Source organism: Bos indicus, chromosome 9 (assembly GCF_029378745.1).
Source record: "Bos indicus isolate NIAB-ARS_2022 breed Sahiwal x Tharparkar chromosome 9, NIAB-ARS_B.indTharparkar_mat_pri_1.0, whole genome shotgun sequence".
Lineage (NCBI taxonomy): Eukaryota > Metazoa > Chordata > Mammalia > Artiodactyla > Bovidae > Bos > Bos indicus.
The window spans coordinates 68,068,688-68,090,066 of NC_091768.1; the positions used below are offsets into that span (position 1 = coordinate 68,068,688).

At 41.4% G+C, this 21,379-nt stretch overlaps 1 protein-coding gene across 2 annotated transcripts in view; it reads right to left on the bottom strand.

Annotated features, from left to right (window-relative positions):
- Nucleotides 1-21,379, bottom strand: part of ARHGAP18 (Rho GTPase activating protein 18) — a 132,980-nt gene that overhangs the window by 110,456 nt on the left and 1,145 nt on the right. The window lies entirely within an intron of this gene.

A 21,379-nucleotide genomic window follows, 5' to 3' on the forward strand; every position in this document is an offset into this window, starting at 1 on the left:
AGCCTGGATGTTTTCCTTCTGTGTCATGCTCTGCCCTGCTCAATCCCTCTCCTAGGAAACCAAGGAAACATCTTTACTCAATAATCCAGTGTGTTGGCAACAACTTTCAAAATCAAGAAACAAGTTGGCTCACTGTTAAAAAAAGAAGTCTGTGCTAAAGAAAAATTAAGTAAATATATTTTTGCAAAAAGCTCTAATAACTAACTCTCCTGTGGAGCAATGCAGCCTCCGAGAATGCAACTCAGTACTTCTTTAAGTCACCTCTCGAGATAATGAATCTTCCCCAGCAGGACTGTCCATTTGTATACTAAATGCAAGCACAAACTGAAATACCAACTCCCATCAGAGCCAACCCCACTACTTGTGGTTGGCTCCGTCATTTACACTTGCCCTCTGCAGGCTGGCTTGTCCATGTCTTAGTGAGCTTATCTCTTCTCAGCCATTCACATGAGGCTCCCTGAGCACTCTATGTATGATTATTAGGGAGCCCTAGAAAGCCCACCCCATCTCCAAATCTGGCCAATGACAGTAGCTTCTCTGCCAATAAGATGCCAGGCCAAAGGTTCCCTGTTAGGTAAGTTGACAAGTGCCAAAGGCTTACCCAGAGTTCCCTTGGCTCCTCACAGGGAGCTAAGTGTCTTCCAAGATGAGTCTCTTTCCTAGGATATTAAGAAAACCAAACACCTGGAAACGGGCTAAGAGTTTCCACAGTCCTCAGAATTGCAACCACAGAAGTATTTATACAGACTTGTGGTTTCTCCAGATTTACATTTCTCTCAGAAGTCAAGGCAGTCACCATGTCAACTTTCACTAAATTGTCTCCCTAAAAAACTATTCTTTATAAGCACAGAGACTCATCACTTCAGGACTATCAGCTGCAGGCACTGGGCAGGTATTCCCTGCTCTTGTCAGAGCCTGGCTTCTACACATTGTGTCTTTGCTGCTGCTGCTGCTAAGGCGCTTCAGTCATGTCCGACTCTGTGCGACCCCAGAGACACCAGCCCACTAGGCTCACCCGTCCCTGGGATTCTCCAGGCAAGGAGTGGGTTGCCATTTCCTTCTCCAATGCATGAAAGTGAAAAGTGAAAGTGAAGTCGCTCAGTCGTGTCTGACTCTTTGCGACCCCAGGGACTGTAGCCCACCAGGCTCCTCCGTCCATGGGATTTTCCAGGCAAGAGTACTGGAGTGGGGTGCCATTGCCTTCTCCGATTGTGTCTTTAGGACTCGCAATTCTGGTTCATGGGTCTCAGAAACAACCACAGTTTCCAACGGTCCAAGTTACTGCAAACGACAGACAACACAAATGTTATTTCTGAAAATACTAGAGGTCTGAAGACCTACTGACAGAGCTTGTTGCTGTTGTTTAGTCACATGACTTAATGCTGTTAAGTCACGTCCGACTCTTTGTGACCCCATGGACTGTAGCCCACCAGGTTCCTCTGACCTCGGGATTTCGCAGGCAAGAACACTGGACTGGGTAGCCATTTCCAACTCCAAGAGATCTTTCCGACCCAAGGATCAAACCTGTGTCTCCTGCATTGTAGGTGAATTCTTTACTGCTGAGCCATCGGAGAAGATAATTAGCTGAACCTTATCCCACACAGTGTTTTTTGACTGCCTGGGGCTGATAAGCTGTTACTTCTTTCCTCTCCTCAGGGACCAAGTAGGACTTATGGGGACACTCAAGCTCAGGCTCAAAGCCTACCAAAGCAGCTAGAGCCTGAGCCTGTTTCTTTCCTTCTCTTTTCTGAATATGGGAAAGAGATGGGCAAGAACTTTTGTTCGAGGAAGTCAGACTTCACTATAGAAATAAACCTACAGGTAATTACTCATATTTCACACAAAAGCCCATACTTTCCTCTTCCCTACACCTTACCTCTGTTGACCATCTCCCCATCTCTTCATCGTACTTTGTCTATCTCTGGACTCATTCACAGGCCTCCCTCGAGGCCCAATGGTAAAGAATCCGCCTGCAATGTGGGAGACCTGGGTTTGATCCCTGGGTTGGGAAGATCCCCTGGAGGAGGGCATGGCAACCCACTCCAGTGTTCTTGCCTGGAGAATCCCATGGACAGAGGAGCCTGGCGGGCTACAGTCCATGGGGTCACAAAGAGTCAGAGCTAAGCTCCTAATGGGACAGAAAGGGAAGGAGACTGTCTAAGATGGCATAAGAGGTTCAGTAGCAACCAAACTTTTTTTTTTTTTTCCAGTTATTTGCAATGCTCCTGTGTGCTTTACGTGGTTTACCACATTTAATCCTCATACCACCACTGAAACACAGAAAGGTTCAGTAACTTGCCTAAGGTCACATAACTAGTAAGCCTTGGGTCCAACATACGAAACCATGCTGTCTCCTAAGCCAGAGCTCCCTCTTCTCCCCACAGCACTATTCCATCACCCCAGTCCCAAATCAGGGGACCCAAGGGTCTATGATGGAGCTGTCAGCTATTCTGAAAAGGGGGCAGATTACATGCAGCTGAAAGAACTCCCAACTCCTCAGTCAAGGCTGACCTTTAAAGCTTGCCACAGAGTGACCTCAACCTCCCCTTCTTGCCTTTCCTTCCGCCTCTCGTCAAGCGGCCTGTCCTTTAACGAAATGAGAATCCTCACAGAATCAACCCCCATCTGAACCTCCCTCTCCTCAAAATATATCTCCCTTCTTCCCCTAAAGCCGAATCCTACCCAATCACTCCAACAAGATGAAACCTTGTTAGGGAAGTTGACAAGTGCCAGAGGCTTACCCAGAGTTCCCTTGGCTCCTTGCAGGGAGTGAGCTGAGTGCTCTCCTCACTAAGCACTTTGACTAAGAAGTGCTCTCCCATCCTTAGTCAAAAAGAAGATGTCCTTCCTCTGCAGACATTCGGAGCAGGGTTATTGGTTCGTTTATTTGTTTTAACCTATGTTAAAGCGATTGTAACTTTCTCTAGTCATTGCAACATGTGACACAGCTCAGTGTCCTCAGCAGAAACTTGAAAACCCCTTACAGGGGTTTATCTCGGAATAGTACAGTTTACCCAGCAGAGGAGAGAACACAGTTTCTGTTCAACAAACTTCATAGCAGAGTTTACATAGTACAGTTTTTTGGTGTTTGTTTTTAAAGATGTCTCAACACTGGCAGCTGCTACACTGGGTAATAAAAACAAATTGAGCTGCTACTAGTGACAATAATTCCATCTTCTGGAGACTCAGCAAACTGATTCTAAGTATGCTCCATCTGAGTACTGGCTAATATAAAAATCTCGATTTTCTTCCTATCTCCTAAGGATCTCAATGTCACAAGGTCAAGAAGAGAAAGATTCTAAGTTAATTCTTCAACATCCAAAAATGTTTTGTTGTTACTCTTCTTTGTCTGGAATTTATTGAACAAACACAACCAAGGGGGCTAATTTTAAATTTCTAGAGGAATTAATAGTGTGTTATCACTAGTGATGGCCCCCCAGCCAGGCCTCTGAGGCTTCATCAGCAGCTTAAGAACAAATTTATCTCTAGCACGAAAGACTGGGAGAAACCTGACAGTGAAAGGCAATAATTCTCCTCTCAGATGTAGATGGGAACTCCCCACCCCATCCCACCTCCGCCGCCCCACTCGCACCCCTCAGGAAGGACAGAGGTGCAGCTATTGTTTTTGCATTTGAAAACGTCACCAGAGTACTTTCCATGAAAGATATAGGAATGATAATCCATTTGCATATTATTTTGCATTAAGATGTCCTTTTGGATTAACTTCAAAAATCATTGCAAGTGTGAATGTACATAAATCTTTTTCTATTTCTCTTTCTCATCGCTTGGAAAAAGCATACATTTTTCCATTTGCTTTTCATGAGGATCTGAGAAAACAGCATTGCTGGAAAAACAAGTATTTCTCTACCTTGCTCACTCCTGTCATCCCAGCCTTCAAATTTTCATTCTGAATTCTGAAACTACACAGGTTTGACCATTTAAGCCAAGTTGCCATTCAATTTTAAAAGGGACCTAGTTAATTTGTTTTTAAAAGAATTACATAAATTTAAATTATTACTCTAATGCTAATAACAAGCAAACATACCAGATTGCTTTGGCTAAAGAGATAAATTAATAACATTTTATTAATCACAAAACCAACACAAATTTCCTGCCCATGTAAACCCATATGTGTATATGGAATTATTTATATGGACATTTTAAGTAAAAATTAATCAAATGGCTAATTCATATAGTACTAATATTACCTTCCTATACATGCAATGTAAAAATGCATAAAATCACAGCTGAACTGAATACATGCTTATCAGATATATTACTATAAATGCTATACTTAAAATGGAAAACTCTTAAATATATGACATGGATTTAGCAAAAGTGGTAGATTTTAACCTCAGCTCAAATCATCTGTCATTACATACAACACATAAAATTGTCTGAGTATAAAAATATTTATGTTCTAAATATAATAAGATGACAATTCAGATAGTAAAGAAATAGTTGTTTACGTTACTCACAAGTATAATTCTGGAATCTATAGATCATCATTTATGCAATACAAACTACTTGAGTGATTAAAAAAAGATGCTAGTGGTACATGAAGACAGTTTAACAGTGCATTATATCTTGGTCATTTATAGATGGGGGCTCAATTTAAGCTGTTCTTTGATGAGCAACATAAGGCATGTTATAGCAGCACACAAAATCCTCGCAATTTAACAGGTTGTTCGATTCTTCATTTAGTTCATTAATAACAATGAGATGGGGGAAGAAGCAGCAGGTCTGTGGGGCAGGGATGAAGGAGTGACTAACCCAGAAATGGTCACTTGCAACACAAATACACCAAAACTTTCCCTCACTCAGCCCTCAATAAAGGATGACACAGTCTTCCACCACACCTTTTCAACACGGGGCCCTTAGAACCCTGAGGAGCTCCTTTTAAAGAGCAAGATGTCAAGGATGGGGTGGGGAGAGGGAGGAGAAGACACTGAGTCGGGCAGACCCTTTGTTTGCTTCAGCCATCTCCATGGAAAGATCAATCTAACCTGCAATGAATTTTGTCCACTTGCACATTTTGCTTAGGAAGCTAGTTCTTCCTAATGAAATTCATTCTTTCGAGCATGTCTTCAAAATACTTGGATTATCAGCATTTCAGGTGGAAATCTAAATGCCAATTCTCCCCCAAGCTTTAAAATTCACTGGCAAAGGTTTCACAGAACACAATTTTATTAGAGATATTTTAAAATTTCAGTACTATAAGTTAAAAAATAAAAGGTATGCCTGAAGAGGTGCTTCCCTGGCCACCTCCTCAGGAAGCATAATTGAGGGGATGTGAACTACCCCATCACAACGGTGCAAGGAAATGGTCTCTGGTTCCCAAAAGGCTGCTGAGAGACTGCATACACACCTTCCCACGTCCAGGAGCTCTAGTGATCATGCTCCTCTCCTGGTCACAGGAAGAAGGCCCACAGTGCCTTCTGGGCTCTTGACTCATTGGAAAAGACCCTGGAGCTGGGGGAAAATTGAGGGCAAGAGGAAAAGGGGGTGACAGAGGATGAAATGGTTGGATGGCATCACTGACTCAATAGACATGAGTTTGAGCAAACTCCGGGAGACAGTGAAGGACAGGGAAGCCTGGTGTGCTGCAGTTCATGGGGTCACACAGAGTCAGACCTGACTTAGCAACTGAACAACAATAGGCCACCTTGCTTCCCCAGGCTGCCTCCGTACTGACATTGCCAACACCTCGGTAAGGCGACTGGAGCAACTGTCCAATTGTCCCTTACTTCCATCACTGCTCTCCTCTTCCTCCAGGCCCAGGCCCATTTTTCTGTTCTTGATCCTGAAGCCCAGGGACCACATCGTTCCCTTGACTGAGATCTATGGAAGCACTGGCCTGAGACGACGAAGCCTGGGCCTTCTTTGTTAAACGTTTACATTGTGAAACATTTAATTTTTTGCAAAACATGTCCTCCCATCCTTCCTTCTCCCCAAAGAGGCAGACTGTCCATGGAGCTAAGCCTGCCTGAGCAGGCTCCTTTATCAAGACCATCCCATCACCCGTGGGTAACCCGGCAGCACAGGGTTCATATCTTCCTTCCCCACTCCTTGTCCTTCCTGCACTGGGACTGTAGACTTGGCTGCTTGGGAAGATCGCTCCATGCAAACCACGTGCCTGGGTCCAGAGAAAGGATATCAAGTCAAGTAGCTTAAAAGGGCAGAGAATCTTGGGAGACAAGTAGATTTTTCTGGGTGATGTCTGCACGCCTTCCTGTGTGGCAAAGCAGCACAGGGATGGCATCCTCGGAAAGCAGGACAGCTCTGGGCAGACAGAGAATTCTATTTTGGCCAAGATTAGCAGTTTGTGGCAGCAGGACATTTACAGGAACATGTCACACAGGGACAGCTTGGCCTGCAATTCAACTATTTATAAGACAGGTCTAGGTTTAGGACCAAGAATAAGGTAATCCCCAACGTCTGGCTTTCGGACCAGTTTCAAATTACTTTGCCTAAAAGTGAGGAAGCTCCAGAAAGATCTGTGGTAGAGTTGATCACTTGGTAAGTAGTTATAAGCTAAGAAAATCTATTGATATTTGCTGTGAAAAATCGCTATGGCTAGAAGATAATTCTAAGTATATGCTGTTCAGTCAGCCCATCCTCACTTACCACCTTCTTAAATATTTTCAGTAATTTAATCAAAAGCGCTTTTGACACACCAAATAGGTCATTTTATTTTGAGATTTTCGGGTCTGTGGTAGGCCAAGATTTTCACATCCCTGTGAAGTGTTTGGATGACTTTAATAGGTGACAAGGAGATGCTCAGTAGCAACTGCGACATGCCCACACTTTCACAGCTGAAGAGAACAGTTCATTTGGATTTCAGAGGGAAGTTCTCAGGCAATAGAAAGGATATTGAGACCAACTAGATGGCTGGGGAAGACAGAGATGATATAGCTTCACAGTTGTCTTACTGTCCTATTTTGCTAGGACTAAGGAAACTGATTATTGAAGCTTTATTGAAAAATACAACCACCTAATGGCAAGGACAGTAGTGATGATGGCAGTATTTTAAATACATATCGTATTAGTGTATCATGCTGGTTAGGGGAGATTTTCAATGCCTTTGAAGACAGTTTCCAGTTTACAAAGACCTACTGATGGAGAAAGAAGAGAGGCCCCTGCCTGGGGCTTTCTCCTCTACTTTACCTACAGGAACCTCACTTCACCACGGCTCCCACAGCCCCCACCACAGCATGGTACGCTCAGACGGCTGCTCTGAAAGACCCAGATCTGGGTCTGCCACAGAAGACATCTTGCCCTTTGAATTGAGTCTCCAGTGTCATTCACACACATGTGCTTGGAAGAGAGAAAAACAATAATGGCCCTTATTCTACATCAGTTAGTAGAATGAAAATGACCAAGGTTCCAATCAGAACTGATCTATATACAAGGTGTACGATCTGAAACCAGTTATTTCATGTATTTATGGGAACTTTCTCTGTCTTTGGATGTGTACGGTTATTCTCAATTTATGAAGATTAAATAAAGTCCATTTTAAAGGGCTCTGAACACAGAGTGTACTCAATAAATATTTGTTTTTCTTTTCCTCTGTGATACAATTTGTCCCAGTTACGTGAAGAGCTGACCACAAGAGGCCAGGAGACACCTCAAGGAAGGCCACACAAAACTACTTGCTTAAATGGTAGAATTTACTAAAGCTATTTACTACTTCATTGCAGTAAATGGTATCACGGGGTTTTGAAAGTAGCTCAGGTTATCTTCCAAAGTGCCTATTTTACTACCAAGTGAATTGCTGAGAATTCAGATTCACATAAGCTTCTCTTAACACCAAAGAGAACAAGAGTTTTTATTATAAACACACACACCACCAGACAACCAAACGTTCTGTTGTAATTAACTTGCTTTGCATATACTTCCAGAAGCCATATTCAGTTTACAAAAGTTAGAAACTAATCATTTCTAGGAACAGCACAGTGAAGACCCTGACAGCAGATTGCCTGGGTTCAAACCCTAGTCCTGCCAAACTTGGCTCTGGGCCCTCAAGTGAGGTTTGCTGCTCCCTGCCTCTATTTCTCCTTGCGTAAATTAGGAGTGATATCACCTGAGTGCTTGGGTTGTTAACCCCTCTAAAGTAGTGGCAGCAATCCTTACCTTAAAAAAAAAAAACAAAAAAAAAAACCACTAACATTGTCCTCTTCTTTCAAATAGAGAAAACGTGTAACACATCTACCCCGGACCCTCAACCCACACACAGCAAAACTCCCACACATAACTAACAGACTATCACGTTGAATCTAAAATGCTGTTTACTGAAGACCAAACTATTAGTAAGACTAAGTGCTGTTTCTAGCTGGTGACATGGCATATGACCTCTTGGCTGACAATGAGTGTGGTTTTCCAGATATCCATGTTATACTAAAAATGTAACTTGAGCTATTTCCCCCACATTTGGGTTTAATATGTCATTATTGGGTTTGGAGGCATACATATAAATTTTCCCTAGAAAAACACGAGCTAAAAATATTGTATTAAAAGATGTGCCTGCTATAAAGCTTGGGTATTAAAAAAGCAATAAACATTCTTACTGTGGAAATATGTTCACCAAGAGGAGCTTTAAAAGGGCATACTTTTATTGATAAAACAGTGGCCACAGAAGATAATTTTTAAAAATCCATTATACTACTACCAATACTACCACCACAACAAATAAAGCCCAAAATATGTTCCTAACTCTAAACTATACAATTTTTCAATATGTTTCCACTTATAAAGAAACAATAATATTTGGGGATTTTACTAATTGTGTTCCCTGGAACATTGGTAACAAGCAGCTTTTTTTTTTTTTTTTTTTTGAAGTCTCCTCAGTGCAATAAATTTAGAATGTGATTCTTGCTACCAGTTTTGTTTGTTTTTTTAGAAATTCACAATACTACCTAAAATATATGCTATAAGGCATCTTGCATAAACTTGACTTACACCTAAGTATTAGACCACAAAATGCTTGCTTCTTTCTTAACGGAACACCTAGTGATAATATTCAACGCAATTTGGAAAAAAGAAATCTATCACTTTGACTTATTTATTGAAGGCATTTTGTTTTAAGCAAATTAACAAAGTAATGGTTTTTCCTGAAATGTATAAAAAACCTATTAGAATAAGCCTTTCATTTTAAGGACACATAGCCTGGCCTTGGCTTCCAAGATTCAGGCTACCAACTAAGCTCAAAAGGGGTTAGTCTCTTTTCTTTGCCTGCAAAACAGAGATGATATGATTCCAATTGATAGTATGCATGCGTGCTGAGCCACTAAGTCATATCTGATTCTTCGAAACCCCATCGACTGTAGCCTGAGGACTCCTGACTGTAGCCTGAGGACTCCTGACTGTAGCCAGGCTCCTCAGTCTATGGGATTTCCCAGGCAAGATTACTGGAGTGGGTTGGCATTTCCATCTCCAGGTATTGGGACAGGAAAAATGATGTATTTCTCCAATGACCCTAAAATCTTAGGAACTAAGTGAGCTGATAAAACATTACCATCATTGCTATAGACAAATAACTAAAATGTATGCAGCAAGTTCTCACAAAACAGTGGCAGCTCTAAGCTGGGGATACAAAGTATTTTTAAAAAAATGCTTCCTTGGTGGCTCAGACAGTAAAGAATCTGCCTGCAATGCAGGAGACTCAGGTTCAATCCCTGGAGAAGGATCCCACTCCAGTATTCTTGCCTACAGAATTTCATGGACAGAGGAGCCTGGTGGCTATAGTCCACAGGGTTGCAAAGAGTCGGACATGACTGAGCAAATGTTTCAGTTCAGTTTCATACATATTCTAATCTCCAAGGACTGTTTTAAAAAATTTCCCCTATATAAGGAAAAAACACCCTCTGCCCTCCAGATTTCAGAGGGTGTTCTAGCCACTTATTTTCTTCTTTGCTTTGAAGGACACCTTGGAGAAGGAAGTGGCAACCCACTCCAGTATTCTTGCCTGGAGAATCCCATGGACAGAGGAGCCTAGAGGGCTACAGTCTGTGGGATCGCAGAGTCAGACATGACTGAGCGACTAAGACACTGAAGGAAGTGTGGTGAGAGGCACATACGGTGTAATAATTAGTATAGTAAAGCAACATTTCTGAACAAGAAAGAAAGGAAATTCTACAGTGATGCTATTTAGGTATTCTGACAAGCAGTGATAAGAATTACTGGACGACTGCTAAATTTAACTAATGTTCTGGGAGGAGAAAAAGCAAGCAATTCAAATACTGACAATTAATTTTTATACAGCTTCTGGGATGTTTTCCATATGTACTATGTGATCTCAAAAATATTATGTACTCCAAAACACTACATCTGTATCCAATAGTCCCTTAGAGTAAATATCACTGGATATAAACAAACAAGGGCCTTTGGCAACTCTGCTGCTATCAAATAGAGGGAACATGTTCTTCACAAGGAAGATCTCATTTCTTAGGATTATTCTTTCCAAATTCAAATCCACTTGTGCCTAAAATCAAATTTAGAACCTTTTGTGAAAAACGTTTTTGAGAATCTTTTTTTTTTTTTTTGGTGGAAAGGAGAAAGGTCTCTATATTAAATTTTTTGCAAACATAATACTCAGTCTTTCCAAAATATAAAATATCAGTCAATGCACAAATACAGTTAAATTCCTAGGATATACAGGGTACTGAATCCATCTAGTGCTTAGGATAAAGAAAAATTAGGCCTAAGCTTAAGGCATTTATGCTCTTGATGCGTAGAAAAAATTTTCCAACATAAATTTACCTAATAAAGCAAGGCCAGAATGGTAAGTGTACATAGGATGTGCACGTACTGGTGGAAAATAAAGTCAAGCTCCAGGGAACAGAGGTTTCTGTCTACAAGAGCAGTTGGCCTAAGGCCAGAAAAGGCAGGTAGGAGATGCAGAGAGACTGGAATGATAACTGAGCCACTTATTGCCAAAGATGACCTTGTTACCCAGCTGAGTAAGCCTCTCCTTCACTGAGAGGAGGTGAAGCCTGTTCCTCCATGCTCTTAAATTCCAGATGGGCTATGATTCATTGGCCCACAGAATATGGGCTAGCGGCATTGAGTAACTTCTGAGGCTAGGCGTAAGAAGCCTGGCAGGTTCTACCTAAGACATGTTAGAATGCTCATTCTGGGGTAAGCCAACAAGAGTGTGGGAAGTCTGACTCCTCTGATTCTGCCATGCAGTGAGGAAGTCCAAGCCAGCCATTCAGAGAAGCTGCAAAAGAGAAAGAAGACCCAGCAGTGCAGGTCAAAGCTGTGCACAAAGAAGCCTCTGATGACCCACATGCCTCAGCCCACCTTGCTTGATGGATCCCAAGAAAGAACTTGATTGTGATCCTCCAGAATCAAGAGAGAAAACTGATAAGTCACTAAGTTTTGGATAGTATATTACAAAGCAACAGACGACTGAAACCACCACCTTGACCGTCAGGATAGGGGTCACATACAGCGGTACCTGGGTCAGATCCAAACTGCAGACTGGATTTTAAGGGGCTTACTCAGCATTTTTAAAATTCTAGCTAACATTTTCTAATTAAACATACATTTTTCTGCCTGCATTTTCCAATCATCTGCTTCACTTATTATATAATCTGCCAGGCACTATTGATTCTTAAGTATATAAACCTTTTTCTAAAAAATGGGGAGCAAAGGATTAATAGGGCTTCCCTGATGGTTCAGACAGTAAAGAATCTGCCTGCAACACAGGAGACCCAGGTTCAATCCCTGGGTCAGGAAGATCCCCTGGATAAGGGAATGGCTGGCTACCCATTCCTGCCTGGAAAATTCCACGGATAGAGGAGCCTGTCAGGCTACAGTCTATGGGGTCGCAGAGAGTCAGACATGACTGAGCAACTAACAATGAAGGATTAATACACTTATACATTTACCTAAATATATCCAGTCTGATGACATTATGTAATTATACTATATTCCAGAATGATTCAAAAATGCTATAATTAAAAACATTTTAGCCTGGAGATATTAAAGCATATATATCCCCATTTTAACAATCCATGCTTTACTTAAAAAAAAAAAAAAAAAGACATCATACAAACTTACTTCTACTGTGACCTAAATAACTTCTATCAGATGATGGACCATAGCTTTGACAGCATTATTTGGAAAGAAATGAAAAGACACTCACTTAGTAACTCTAGTCTAAACATTAATTATAGAATAAGTTGATCGAGTTACATGTTTCTATACCACCTATAAATAGACAAAGTTCCTTTCAACTTTCAGTTCCCAACTCACCTTTTCCTACTCAAACCAAATCTTAATTACTCAATAACAAATTTTTGTGAAGTTTTATACTTCAAAAAAGAGAACCACACATGGCTTCCTAAATATGATACTGAAAACGTTGTTTCAGAATCTGTCCAAAGTATATTGCAAGCTCCCTCAGAGTAGGAATTCTTATATTCATTTTATTTTAGGCTTATATATACTCAGCAAAGATCTTCACAATTGTTTATTAAAATACATATTAAGATTTTTTGAATAATTAAAAATTTAAGACATTCTACATTTATATATTTTTAATGCCTTTCTGAATTATCCAAATCTTATTCTAGGTAGGATTTCAGTTTTATGCTGCTCATCAACAATAAATCTTACTATTTTTTCAAAATATATAGATGATACCTGAGAGACATTAGCATTCAGAGATAAACCAGATCTCTAGAGCCAAACCACCGAACTTGAAAAATTCTTGCTAGTGTGGATTCCATTAATTTTCTACACAGCTTCACTTTCACAGCAGCATGCTATTAAAGCATTTCCCATTTTAAGTTAATTACATTTTACAGTTGTAATCTGATTCAACTAGAGACACAACATATATCAGTTTCCACATTTCTAAATCTTCCAAATAAATGACAAATTTTGGCTAGTGCCTGCTCCCTAATGTAGGACAGGCACATGTTCAGGACCTGTGGAAAGATGAGGACCTGTGGAAAGACACATCAGGGTATGCAGCGCTCCCGTTTGCCTTGAGAAGTGCACTGTACTGCTGCTGCTGCTGCTAAGTCGCTTCAGTCGTGTCTGACTCTGTGTGACCCCATAGACGGCAGCCAACCAGGCTCCGCCGTCCCTGGGATTCTCCAGGCAAGAACACTGGAGTGGGCTGCCATTTCCTTCTCCAGTGCATGAAAGTGAAAAGTGAAAGTGAATTTGCTCAGTTGTGTCCGACTCCTAGCAACCCCATGGACTGCAGCCCACCAGGTTCCTCCGTCCATAGGATTTTCCAGGCAAGAGTATTGGAGTGTACTAGAGAAAGACAAAACTAAAGGCAGCAAAAAAAAACATCTCTTTCACGTCTCAACTAACAGAGGTCCTAAAAGGCAGCAAAGAACATCATCCCCAACTTACTCGAAGATTTTACTTAGGTTTGAAACATGTTATTGGGAACTCAGGACACATTCTCCCATAGCAACAATGCCACAAATATATGGTGCTTAGAGTTTTCCAACTGGCGAAAAGAACTCTATTAAGCCAGAAAATGGCACAACTGGAGCTCTGTGGGATTTGATTACCATCTGTGATGCTACTTTCCTGCCTATGGAAAATGGCTTCTGCATAACTCAGTGGATTACACCTCTCTCCTCTCTCCAGCTCCGTCTCTTTCCTTCCTCCAGGTTCCCCCATCCCACCACTAAAGTCCCCAGTCTCTTAGAGGTGGAGGCAGAACAGCCTACTCGGTAAGCCACTCATAAGCAAGAGCTACCAAGTTAATAGCAACTTGAAAGGCAGGTATGAGAGGGATATGCGGAGAACTGGCTAAGGGGACAGAGTTTCCTAGGCGAGGCCCAGTGCACAGTAAGCATTTAAAGGAATGTATTATGTATGATACAGAGGAAGAGAAAAATCAATAGATAGTCTTTAAGTGTGTGCATTAAATGGGAAACGGGATGCAGCTCAGGGGTAACTGTGTGAGGATCTGGGCTGCGGATATCACACCTTCACTTTAGCTCTGCTCCATGAAATATCACTGCTCGGTTATAAGATCAAGAGTTGTTCAGAAAGTACACAGGTACATTTTAAGGGGGAAAAGTGTAAACATTATCCTGTCTTCAAATATTTTAGCTATGGTGATATATTGGGGCTTGTACCTACAAGTATTCAAATAAGCTAAAGTCAGTTTGGTCTTTGGAGAAGGCAATGGCACCCCACTCCAGTACTCTTGCCTGGCAAATCCCATGGACGGAGGAGCCTGGTGGGCTGCAGTCCATGGGGTCGCTGGGAGTTGGGCAGGACTAAGCAACTTCACTTTCACTTTTCACTTTCATGCATTGGAGAAGGAAATGGCAACCCACTCCAGTGTTCTTGCCTGGAGAATCCCAGGGACGGGGGAGCCTGGTTGGCTGCCGTCTATGGGGTCGCACAGAGTTGGACACGACTGAAGCGACTTAGCAGCAGCAGCAGCAAATAACTGTTCCTTGCTCTACATGAGATGATTTTCCACATTATTAAGAGTAACAAATGATTTAGAAATTTATATCCACCCAAACTACAGAAAGTTGTTTAAAACAGTGGGCCTAACAAGGGTTCAGTACCCATTAAGCCCTTTTTTAAGATAGGTATTCTTAGTATTTCTTAAAATTAATATAATTTGAGATATCTTTATAAATATCTTAAACTTATTCCAAAACACTATTTCTCAAATTAAGAAATTATACTGCATATGTATTAAAGCAAACATTCTTTTCCCAAACCACTTACAACTCAGCTTCAACGATGCTTTCTAGCAGTATTTCCAGATTAATTCACCAACATCTGTGACTGAAAGTAAAAGTGTTAGTCCTTCACTCATGTCTGACTCTTTGCGACCCCAAGGATGTAGCTGCCAGGCTCCTCTGTCCCCTGTATCATCACAGACGGTCACTGTGCTTTAGAACAAACACTCTTAAGAATGTTACATATACTAACTCATTCAAACCTCATAACTCTTGAATTATGTATTAATATGCCCAGTTTGCTGGAGAAGGCGATGGCACCCCACTCCAGTACTCTTGTCTGGAAAATCCCATGGACGGAGGAGCCTGGTAGGCTGCAGTCCATGGGGTTTCGAAGAGTTGCATATGACTGAGAGACTTCACTTTCACGCATTGGAGAAGGAAATGGCAACCCACTCCAGTGTTCTTGCCTGGAGAATCCCAGGGACGGCGGAGCTTGGTGGGCTGCCTGATGGTCTATGGGGTCACACAGAGTCGGACACGACTGAAGCAACTTAGCAGCAGCAGCATGCCCAGTTTGAAGAAGGAAAAGAAAAAACTGAGGCTCTATGACATTAAATAACTTGCCCAAGATCACACAGCTATTAAATGACAGAACCAGGACTCTGACCGAGACAGTCTAGTCTCAAAGTCTTTGCATGTAATCACTACACCCTACTCCCTCTTATACTCATTCAAATTTTTATTACCTGCCTAGAGTAGGTCAAGCCCTCTGCTAAACCCAAGTAAAGAGACAAAATGAGGCAAGACCTCCATAATCAAGGAACGTACATTTTAATTTAATACACAGCAAAAAAGGAAAGTGCAAATTAAAGCAAAAAGTTCAGTATGACAATTCTGGTTAAATGAACTGTCCTGGGAAAAGTTAGAGTATTGAAAATGATTCAGCAATTATATGCCTGATGTGTACATTTTTTTGAATGCTTTCAAAAGCTACACAGTTGATCTTTATAATTAACCTTGTGAAGCAGAACTTTAACACACTCATTTCATAGACGAGGAATGAAATCAAATTCTAAACAGCTTACGAAAGATGCCAAGTTATCTTTGGAGGGAAGCTGCCCCATTGACAGAATCTGCTTCTCTAAAAAGACCCCAGATGGTCAAATCATGGGCTTCCCCAGACAGCTCAAAAAAATTAACTGGGCAAAACTGATCCCTGTTCAAAAATTTGAAATTAGCTCATATGCTATGAGGTGTAAGATCTTAGAGGGCTACACAAGTGGGGCATCCATTAAGAGACAAGCTCAAGCTCAAAATATGATTATACAGCCAGTGGACAGAAAAGAATAGAGTCCCCAAAAGAGAGCAACTTATCATGTGACCAGTCCTGAGGGAAGACGACATGGTCTTTTCCTTATGACCCAGATGCCTGCAATAAACCTCATTTTCCCTGGAGACACAAGTGTTCTTTGCAAAAGTGACTACCGAAAGAGCATGTGTCAAAGGGGTGACATGTCACCATTTTTTTTCCCAACACAAAAATTCAGATGTTTGGTGGACTTGAGTAACGACTCCAGATGTAGTAACTGACCATGCAGATCTCCATGGTTTCTGTTTACTTCTTTCAAAAAAGGGGATAAACTTGGCCAGCTCCCAGCAACAAATGCAGAAGTCAAAAGAATGTGTCTTCAGAATTATCCACACATCATCCCGTCTGCTCCCTCTGCCCTAATCCACCCAACACCTTGACTTGTCCCTATCTATGCTTTGTGCTCAGTCGCCTCGGACTCTCTTAAGACCCCATGGACTATAGCCTGCTAGGCTCCTCTACTTATGGGAGTTTTCAAGCAAGAAGACAGTGAGTTGCCATTTCCTCCTCCAGGGATCTTCCCAACCCAGGGATCTAACTATTGTCTTCTGCATCTCCTGCATTGAGGGTGGGTTCTTCACCGAATAGACTGGGAAAGCCCAGTCTCCTCCTGTAAGAAAACTTCTTACTTTCTATCTCCTCTTATCAAAAGTAAAACAAAGACATTAAATATCAGTACTGACTAAAACTTTGACAACAAGCCATTTTATCTTGGAGTATTTGTATGAAATGAAAGGTTTAGGTCAGGAAAGAAATCACCCAGAGGGGAGAGTTCAGGAAGGGACTGGCATCACACCTGGTCTAGGACACCTTCTTCCCCAAACCAAGCTTGGAGGCCACGCTGCTAACCCTTCCCATGCCCACCCTCCACCGCACCACCACCGAAGCCACAGCCTGGAGGCCTCAAGTTTCTGCTGTTGCAAGCTTTCTCACAGGGCCACCACGGGGTAACAAGTAGAGAGGCTTCTCTGGACTTCTGGGTAGCATTCAGACAAGATGTAGGAGAGCAGAGGCTGCCAAAGAGTGTGAGACCTTACAGATCCACAACCATGGGACACTGGGAACTTCTGCTTGGCACAAGTGTAGCCTAGGCCTCTAGGATGCCGGGTCCTTTTTCTAAGCTGTAAATGATACTCAGGTGTACAGATAATGAGGAATTTTAAAACAAGAGAAAAAAGTAATTCATTTTGGTGGGCCAATTATTAAAAACTCTTTAGGTCTAATTGCCAGGCAATCCAGAAGCCATCACGAGCACTGTTAAATGCATCAGTCTTTGTGAGTTTGTTTTGCTACAACACTCTCAAAAACATGACAAATACTAAGAACTTAAAAGAGCAACCATAAACCTTGCAAAGCACTAGCCTCACTCAGAAGAGAAATGAGGGTAAACAGTGAAAAACCTAAGTGTGCCATTGAAGTTGAGGAAAGTTTTCAGCAGGTTCCTTTCATTTTGCTTTTTTTTTTTTAAAAAAAAAAAAGGTGGGGTTCTTGAGATTTATAAATCCTTATACTTAAAAGACATATACCTAATATAAGTCCCATGAAGATACTTTAAAGAGGCCCACAAAAATCAGAGACCTCACAGATGAGGATGGTTAGAAGGCAAATACCACACAATTCTAAATGAAGGTAAGACTTGTCTAGTTAGAATACTGGCTGTGTCTTTTAACAACTCAAGAGAAAATTACTAGTAGGACTTTTAAATGACACAGTAAAGAAAATCAGTTTTTAGAAAGCACTCTTACACCAGGAAATGAGGACTAGATTGATCTAGAAAACAATTATCCGTATGGGCAGGTTAAAAATGCATTTGGTCACTAACTCCTGCAAAATCAGAAAGACAAATCACCCTTAAACTCCAAGGTCAAGGAAAATGGTCCTCATATTACATAATTTCATTATAAAAACTCTTCACCATTCCTTCTGTCACCAAAAATATATAATTTCAAATAATACATAAATTCAAAAGGAAAGAACTCTATCTGTGGTAGCGTACTTTTTTTCTAATGTTACAAATTCAACTTGAAAGACAAAAGAAGGTGGCAGCCCTCTTTAATTTGGCATACCGGAAGCAGTAATTCTTAAAGGAGGAGGACAGAAGCATGGAGGCAGCAATTAGTCCAGCTGCCAAAAGAGGACCCACCCACATTCCAGCCTGCCATAAAAGTCAATGTTTGCAGACCTCAGCATGGCCCATCAATGCCCCAAGGCAGGGCCTGTTATAAGTGGCTGTCACTAGTTCAAATTGTAAATGTTGCTTTGGATCAAAAGGACATCTCCAGGGTCTTTTAAACTTCCAAGGCCTGAACTTTTACATCATTAATTGCTGGTTATGTCATTTTTAGTTAAGCATATGGATCATGGCCATGTTTCTTAACACATGACAAAATATTATTTGTAAAAATACTTCTGAAATGAAAAAGAATATATTGTACACCACAAAGCTCAATAAGTTATTTTTCTGTATCTACTGTGAAAAAAAGCAGAGGCTAGCCATAAACTCTTCCCTGTTCTATGGGCTTTACACAGATCTTCCCACGTAATCCTCCCTGTGAAGTGAGTACTACCATGAAGTTCAATTTACAAGACAGTTAAATAATCCTTCTAAGGCCAAGCCGCTAATGACTGGCAGAATTGGGATTCGACCCCATGCAGCCTGGCCCCACACCCAGAGTTTCAGGGTTTATGTCACTGTGACCTCGTGCCTCCTGGTTCTGCCTCTGCCCAAAACCAGTGGCAAATGGCTTCAGCAAAACAAAATCTTTCATGATGAACACCACACATGCACTCATGGAAGACATAAAAATATCTCATATGATAACTAGATAACTAGAGTCAGAGGTTCAGTAAGAAGAAAAATACTACTGACGTTAATATTTATCAAATATCAGCAAAAACTGATAGGAAGCAAATAAAACAAACAGCTCTTCTTAAAATGACAGGAAAGTCAAGGCAGAATAGTAAGGATAGCCAAAATGCAGTATTTTTTGAAAAACTGCTTTGCAAAAGTAAACATTAAAAAACCTACTTGAAAATTAACAAGTAAATAAAGTCTTATAAATATAGCTACTCATAAAAAGTGGTTTCCTCTGGAAACATTTGACTATGTACAACTCAGTCAGAACTAGCATTAGCATATTTCTTCAAATCCTAATGTTTTCAAGAAGAAACATAACAAAAAAACTTCAAAGCAGGATTCTGTAACTATTTGAAAGACTAACCAGGACTGGGCTTCTCAGGTAGCACAGCGGTAAAGAATCACCTGCCAATGCAGGAGACACAAGAGATGTGGGTTCGATCCCTGGGTCGGGAAGATCCTCTGGAGTAGGAAATGGCAACCCACTCCAGTATTCTTGTCTGGGAAATTCCACGGACAGAGGAGTCTGGCGGACTACAGCCCATGGGGTCGCAAAGAGTCAGACAGGACTGAGCACACACACACAGCAAAAACAAGAGTAGCAAGAATTCCTTAATCAAATAAACAATGACTATGTCCCGATAAAGAGGGATAATGGAATGGAATGGAGGGAATTTTAGACTAACAGACAACTTACAAAATTAGCTCCTTACTATTCCAGCTTTCCCAAAGACTAAAAGAACAATTGGAAAAAAAAAAAAAGGATTTGGTAATATAGGTCTAAAACTCACTTTCTATAAATATCCAAAATCATATACATAATCCTCTATACTTATCAAATGGCATATAATGAGTTCATCTAATTGAACTTTTGAATAAGTAGTTCATCAAAGTGCATATTATTTAGAAGAGACAAAGTCTTACAAAAAGCCAAATTAGACTTCTGTGCTGCCTTCAACAAATGTTAAATAGGTGGACACAGAGTCTAACTTCTGTCTCTTTTTCAGAGGTTTTGCTTTATTTTGGTTTGGTTTGATTTTTGAAGTGCTTTTTAAAATAGGCATCTACCTTGCACCTTGGGGCAGCTTGCCAATGCTTAAAGTACAAGCTGAGCACCCCAGCCCCAAAGCCCCGTGTACTGCCTCTCCCTCACCATCACCTTTAAGGGATCACTCCTGATGCCATTCCTTCTTCAAATCCCTCCTCCCTCCACCTACCCCAACTGCAATATCTCAACCCTTCCAAACTAAAGAAGGTGCCTCCCAAAGAAACACTGAGCTTATCTGATAAATTAGTTAATGTGCTTAAGGGTAAAAGCAAAAAAGGACTGTCCCTTTTCTCGCCTTTCCTCCCAGCCCTAAAACAAAGGCTCCCATCTTCTCCAGCAAAGGACTCTGATTCAGTGGTGGGAACTGGCGCCAGTATGGGCAAGCAATATGGCAGCCAGTGGTGGGGAGGGGGGACCTGAAAAACAGATCTGGTGCTGCCACCCCATGGAGAGCAGTCACTCTGAGCAGCTGCCCACCCTGCAGCCTCTTGACTTTGCTCTAACCTAAGCTGAAAATGGGGGGTTCCCTGGTGGCTGAGTGGTAAAGAATCCACCTACCAAAGCAGGAGCTGCAGGTTCCATCCTTGGGTTGGGAAGATCCCCTGGAGAAGGAAATGGCAACCCACTCCAGTATTCTTACCTGGAGAATCCCATGGACAGAGGAGCCTGGCAGGCTACAGTCCATGGTGTCTCAGAATTCGGACACAACTGAGTGACAACAAGGCTGAGAATGACCCATCCTTTCCTCTCTTTTGTCCCACAACCCATTTAAGTATAGGTCACTTGAGTATAGGTCACCCACAACAGGCAGCTAAGCTCCAAACATAGGATAAAGTCTCCATATCTCAATACGCAAAGCCCTAGAAAAGACCTTGCAAAAAAGCCTAATTCCTGGGGTTTGAGTCAAGGCAATAAAAGTGAGAGGTCAGGCCTCAATGTCCCTAAGGTTCTTTTCACTCAGGATCCAAAATTCAGCTCACATCCTCAGGCCATTCCAGAGTAAAGTCTCTGGAGAATCTGCTAAGTCTGCACAATTCTGGCAATTTGGACTGTCAAGCGGAGTCGAAGTTATGGACAATAAGGGGTTGGCATTGCTGTCTGCTTACTGCTGAAAGGTAACTATCCCCTTAGTGCACTACAAAAAAAAAAAAAAAAAATGGTTGAAGACATGTTATGAGCTCTCAGACAAAATACTTAAAAAGACAGAAAATAAAATAACACACCCAAAGTACAAGCAGCAAATCCCTTTTATCTTTGGAAATGAATTAATTCAACAGAATACATATGGTGGTTGCTATGTAAGGAAAAATTCTAGTCAGCCTGGGAATCTAAGGCAGAGTATTACAGCCATTCCTTTGATTTTTATTCCCCTCCCCCATATCTGGGGATTTTAAAACAAATGAAAGAAGGCATTATTCCAGCTT